Source organism: Triturus cristatus, chromosome 1_1, assembly GCF_964204655.1.
Source record: "Triturus cristatus chromosome 1_1, aTriCri1.1, whole genome shotgun sequence".
Lineage (NCBI taxonomy): Eukaryota > Metazoa > Chordata > Amphibia > Caudata > Salamandridae > Triturus > Triturus cristatus.
In genome coordinates this window covers 569,991,521-569,998,175 of record NC_140579.1, presented here as the reverse complement: position 1 = coordinate 569,998,175, position 6,655 = coordinate 569,991,521, and the positions used below count along the sequence as shown (strand labels likewise).

The 6,655-nt window shown below is 39.0% G+C and overlaps 1 long non-coding RNA gene across 1 annotated transcript in view; it reads right to left on the bottom strand.

Annotated features, from left to right (window-relative positions):
* Nucleotides 1–1,294: 1,294 nt before the first annotated feature.
* The window catches only part of LOC146870651 (uncharacterized), a 231,775-nt gene continuing 226,414 nt past the window's right edge, over nucleotides 1,295–6,655 (bottom strand). The window contains exons 3-4 of the long non-coding RNA XR_014959428.1: nucleotides 3,130–3,197; nucleotides 1,295–2,736 (exon numbers count right to left, since the gene is read on the bottom strand). This is a non-coding gene — a long non-coding RNA (uncharacterized LOC146870651). The remainder of the gene's footprint in view (nucleotides 2,737–3,129; nucleotides 3,198–6,655) is intronic.

The window sequence follows — 6,655 nt, the reverse complement described above, 5'->3', positions numbered from 1 at the left end:
AACATTACATTATGGCCTTTAATTGGTGAAACCAGTATCGCTTCTCTCTAATGATGCTTCTCAACCACCTCTTCCCCCTTCCAGCCACCGCACGCTCCTTTGATGTTGTTGCCACTGTGTGCTCCTTTCCGTGCAGTGCGCATGGCTTGAGTGACATGATATGGTTGCAAGGAACGCCAGTGGGTTGTTCTTCTAATAATAGTGTTTAGTTTCCATTAGGGGAATTACCCTTTAGTGCCCCTAGCAATAAGTAGGCATATTATTACAAACCCTTTGTAGAGCCTAAACATGAAGGTCGGTCACAACCAACATTTCCTTTTTAATCAACGAACAGATGGCCTTAGAGACCTTGGCGCACCAGAACAAGTGAGCGGGAAGAGATGTTGTGGAGTACACCATTGGTATATCCAGAATAGCCTAATTGGCAGTGCCATAGGCCATCAAGCCATTATACTGTATTTTATTTTCTATTTACAGAGCAATGACTACTATTCCCAGTGGCCCCTTGCCATTGTATTGTGCTGTGTTTCTAGTATCCTAGGTGAAGCGTTCACTTATGTGGGATCCAGACGCATGAAACTCATTTGCTCCATTGTTCTGTCTAAACTTTCAAGTGTTTTAATCCATTAGTTGGGTTTTGTTTCTTGCACCTCTGTTTGTGTTTTCTTAAGAGACTGTGTATTCTCACTTTTGTTCACCTTGAGATCCCAACAGCATCAACACTTGCAGGAAATTGGATGAAGCAGACTTCAGGGCAGACTATTCCTTCATCAACACTGCCCTTGCCATCATCCATTCATACACTCATCTAGCCACCCATTCTTGCAAATACACTTCCACCAATGCACTCAATCACTCACCCATTCACTGTCCCTTCTCCTCACTGGCTTTCCCTGTTCCAATCTCACCATCATATCATTGCCTTACAATCTGCCGTGGTCCATCCGTTCATTCAACCCATTTATCTTGCCGACTATGCATGCCTTCTTTTGCCATCTTTCAGTCGCCCATGCAGTCATTATTACTGCCATTCATTCACCCATTCATACATGCAATCAATCAATGAAGAAGCACTTACACTTGTAAACCATGAACCAGACCTATTGACTCTGCCAATATCAGTTTCATCCTTAGAGGCTCTCAGATTTGCGTAGGGTAACTGAATCCTCGCTGTGCTGCACATAGAGTTTGGCAACTTGGGGATTACCCACATTTTTTTCGTGTTCACAGTGTGCACGTAAAGGTGACATGCCTTAGAAGGAGTTGTGCACTTTTCAGATAATTCACATAAACTGGGATTTATAATTATTATTATTATTAGTACCTAAAGTTACATGACTGAGTACAGAGCACCAATAGAAAAAGCACATGTTAAGCCAAACAGAAAAAATTACAACTGATATAAGCAACAACGAACATACAGAAAACTGAACATTCAATTGATATATATTCACACACTCTTCAGAGGCTCTAGGGATGGTGGGTACAGAGCGCGGCTAAACACATGCCCCTTTCCTAGAGTCAGCTGTGTATGGCTGATGGCTTTGATTCAGTTTGGCTCTGGGGTGAGCGCTGCTTGTTCCCAAGGAATGGCTCAATCCATTGTCTTACACCCAGATTCTGTTGAGCCATGCAAGCGATGGAGGTAGGGGGAGTGGATGTAGGGTTAGCCTCACTACTCTTATGAAGTATAGCTGCAACAGTATCTACACAACAGGGAAACCTGATGAAATCCATGCCCAGTTAGGTCCCAGGGGTTACTTTCAGGTCACTGCGGGTATTTGAATTGCCACTGTGTCTGTCTTTTGTTTCAGCTTGTTTTCAATGTTTACCATCATTAGGATTGTGCATGGTAACAGTTTGCTGTCTGCAACAATGTAATTATTTCATACAGTTTATAGTGCTGTGTTCCCTATTATGTAGCAATTACAAACAGCACGTGTTTGTGAACACTGATATAAATGTTCCCTCATTATAGTAACGACATTGATCTTTGCCTGTTTTCTTTTACCAGAAATCCTCCTTTTTCTTTATAAATATATCAATATACACATGTTAAGATATTATTTTAGTATTGTGTAGTTTGAAAAACGCATAATTCTGACTAGATGACCCCATCTTTCTTGCCACTGTTATAGTTGTGTTGCACTGTACCTAGGCTCATTCCAACACCGTACTCTTACAGCTGGATTTTGACTGCTCATCCACATTTATTTGTAGAGTTAGGAAGGACTGGAGAGCCAGCTTTCTGCCGGACACCCAACGTTCAGTGCCCTGCATAGAGGAGAATAGTTCCCTGTTAAATGTATATGTTCAGTAAGGACATCTGGAGTTTAACAGTGATACTGTGTTAGTAAATAAGAATGAAGGGTAATAGCAATCCCTCAAAAGGGATGAACCGCACTTCTAGTAAATAAACATGGATAGTAAAGCGCTTAAATAGTTAGTGAAAAAGGGGTGCTGCACAAACTGAAGCACCGATTACCCCACAGTGCTGGTAACAGATCATAAACCAGTCAATCAAAGTAAAAATTGTTCAGCAATAGCACTCACTGTCACATTTACATTTGGCGAACTTCGCCCACAGTACAGAGTCACGAGTGCTTGTATTTTCAGTAAAAATGTCCGCCAGTATTGTATATTCTTAAGTAGAGAGTTTCCCAGCAGCAAATAATTAAGATCAGGCCAACACGTGTTTCGTCTTGTACCACAATATGTACGGAGACTTTATCAAGGCTGGAAAAAAAACAAGAAGTGTATATAAAAACAGTGAGACCGCACAAGCAAGTAATCAACAATGTATACTAGTATAAATTGTTATGTTAAACTCAACATGAAGTCATAAGATTAGAAGAGGGAAGATAATGAAACCAGAACCAACAAACAAGAAGGACCAAATAACACAGTGTGGAAAATGAAAATTTAAAGAAAGAGTCACCCGAAATCTGCAGCAAAAATAATAAATTGAGCTGTATCATGTGCATAAGGTAAGTCTATAATCATTGGCAGCCCTAAAGAGTATAGGTAAAGAATGCCCGAATGGTCAAAGGTGGAACATTAGTAAGATCGAAAAGCACCATTAAAGAGGTGTAGAGTAGTGAAAGATACGGAGCAATTAAACACACCCACCAGTATCATGGATCAAAGTAAATCAAAAATGATCCAAAGGATGTCAGGTGTCCAAAGTAAACATGAGACTGGAAAAGAATAAAAGAATAAATCGTAAATGCAGGCCAATAAGGTAAGCCTGATTAAGTGTCATAGTCAGAGGAAGTAATACTGAATATGTTTCAATGACTGATAGTATATAATGCAATTAAAGTAACATATAGATAGTGCCAAAAATAATTTTTTTGTTTTTATTTAGTCAAGCAGCACAAAGAGAAAGGTAAAATAATGACAAAAACTAATATGTCCCTAAGGTAACCCATACACTGAGAAATATAACGGGCATACTAAAAAAGTATATAATGTGCAGCATCAATAAACGCAAAAATTGGTGGGAGAAAAAATGTGTTAAAAGCACTCTCCCAGGCTATCCTAGTCAGGTTGAAATTCCTAGCATCGTATAGGTGAATTTAGGGTGATAACTAAAAAAAATTACGATATTTCAAGTGAAAGACAAAAGAGGAACCTCCATGGTGTAAAGAAATACTAAAGTAAGCGGCAAAGATGGCAACAGGATGTAACACACTAAGTATAAGGAAAATGTGAGCTACTCACCCAAAGCGATTCGGGTATGCCTCAAGTGATGTGAACAGTAAATTTACGTTGTAAATTACGTGTCAAAGAACGAACATAAGGCAGCCCCGCCTTGATAAGCCGGCTCCCTATGACAGTAAATAAAGAGGAACCCTGTTTTAGCTGGTCAAAAAGTTATGTCAAAAAAATATAATACCAAAAAGGAATATCTGACTGGTATCAAAGGAAGCGGTTGCGTACCTGCTAACGGTGTTGTCACCACTCGAACAGTGTGTGAGATAGAGTCCCGATGTAGTAAACAATCGGCGCGAGCCTCCCTCTATTTGAGAGAGAGCGTAGGGACGTAACATGGAACACGTGATCCGGATGTGAAGGAAAATAGCTAGATGTATAAGATTAGTAGCGATGTATGGCCGCCATCTTCTAGTGGAGGTCGCAGTATCCAAAATAGAAGCGACGGATCAAAAAAATAATAAATAAACTGAAAAACGAAGTATGCCCTAATAAAAAATATAATAAGAGAACTGTATGTTAAACGAGGTAAGAACAGAACGTGCAAATAGCACAGTCTATGATATGGATGGCTTGTGGAACCCAGAAAGTGACTGGAGTATCCACTATCTGACCACATAGTCATGTGATCTGCCGAACGAGTATAACTTTGAGATACAGAAGTAAGCCTAATGAATAGGATCTCCAACTAATAGTGTATGTAAGTGCAAATCACTAATAATAAAAATGACTATGTGAAAAATAAACATAGAATGAAAAACGGTCCTCTTATCGAATGTGAGATTCGTGCCTGTTAAAAGAAGAAAGAAAGAGAGCAAAAAAGAAAGGAAAGACAAGGATAGTAACTGGACAAAAAGTACAGGACAAATACAGGGTAGGTACAACAAATGTAAAAGATGAAAACATTGTGAAAAACGACAGAACTAAACATTGACAATATGTAAATGCGGTGAACAACCACAATAAAGACATTGTTTCATGTACACTGTCAATATGACCCCTATTGTTGACGGTCAGTTACATGTAATAGCAAACAAGTAAAATGTTAATACATAAAGAGTCAGTTGTTATTGTAAATACAAGTTTGTTATCAAACGGTCACATAAATAATTGCAAACGACTACGTCACAGAAATATGATTAATACAAAAGAAAATGCAGAAAGTAACAAGATACAAAGAAACAGGGGAGTGATATTGATAATCCCTAGATAAATAACATCAGTCTCTTAAGAACACATGTAAATCTCTGTCGACATTAAGTCCCATGTCTACTGTTCTGAGTTTAATTAACCATTAAGCTTCCAGTTTTCTTAATTTCGAGACCCTGTCGCCTCCTCGAATGTCTTCCAATGCTATGGCAATACCATGGAATTTGAGTTTAAGTTTCTCAACGGATGAATGTATCGTGTTATAGTGAACTGCCAGAGGGTAATCGCGGTTGTTATTCCGAATAGCCCTAATGTGTTCTTGAATGCGTTCTTTGAGGGGTCTAATTGTTCTCCCCACATATATAAGATCGCACTGACAAACTATACAATAAACTACCAATTTCGTATTGCAGTTGATGAAATTCATGATGTTGTATGATTGTTTGGTGTTGTATATGAAAGTCTTGATTTTATCACAGGAAAATTGACTAACATTACATGTTGAGCATTTGAAAAAGCCATTGGGTTTTACTGGTAACCAGCCACGTTGTGTTAGTGTGGCTGTGTCAACGGTGGTTGAACTCAAGAGGTACCTAAGTGTTCTGCCTCTTTTATATGTAACCATAGGTTTCTGCTTAACAAATGGTACTAGGTCACAATCAAGTCGAAGTAAATGCCAATGTTTACGAAGAAGCTTATATATGTCATTACTGCAAGAGTGATATTGAGTAATGAAAGATACTTGTGTTTGTTCTTTCGCTTGTTTGATGTTGTGCTTAGGTTTAAGGAGTTCTGTCCTATGGGATTTGTTGATCCTGGTGTGTGCACGTTTTAGTGTTCTACAGTCATAACCCCGAGTCACAAACCTGCTCTTTAGTTTCACAATTTCTTGTTGAAAAGAAGAATCTTGGCTACAATTTCTACGAAAGCGGGTCATTTCGCCAAAGGGAATTGCCCTTATCTGAGAGATGGGATGTGAACTGGTGGCGTGTAGTAAGGAATTATACGCTGTTGTTTTGCGAAATAATTCGGATTGTAGTATGCCATCTTGAACAAATAAAGTCACATCAAGGAAATCAATGTGGTCTTTACTGTGAATATACGTAAAGTTGAGATTGTATGTGTTATCGTTTAGGTACATGATGAAATCGTTTAAGATAGAGTCAGTACTGTGAGAAGTTGGCCTGACATATGCTGTTCCTAGTTATAGGGACACCTTGCACCAGTCCAATTCGACTCTTATTGATGATAGGTTTAAGACAACCTTTAAAGAAAGCTATCCTAGTGGTAGCTGTGGAGAGCAGCCTTCAGGCTAAGTCTTGAAGGAGTGTTAAGCTTATTGTTTTACCATAATAACCTCTTGAATAACCAAATGAAAGAGTAGCCCACACAGGTATATATATAAAATATATGTATTTATTCTAGACAGAATCCCACAGTCACTTTATGTGACTAGTGGCAAAGTTACACTTCAAACAAGCATTTATAAACACAATAAATAGCACAGAAATCAATGGGCCCCAGGGGGGACCAAACCATATACTAAAATAGTGGTATAAGAACCACGACAATTCTACAGGCAATGCCTAGGGCATTCAGGATCGCTTGCCCCTTCAGAATCCACCCACAGTTAAGAGGAAGGGGACCCACGGGAGACGCGTGCAGTGCAAAGAGCTGCTATCGGGATCGCAATGTTAGCCTATGGAGAATGTCGCGGTTGAATATTTAAAGATAAAAGACACTTCTAGCAGTAGTACAAAGTTACGACTTGAGACTTAAGGCTTTGGAGATC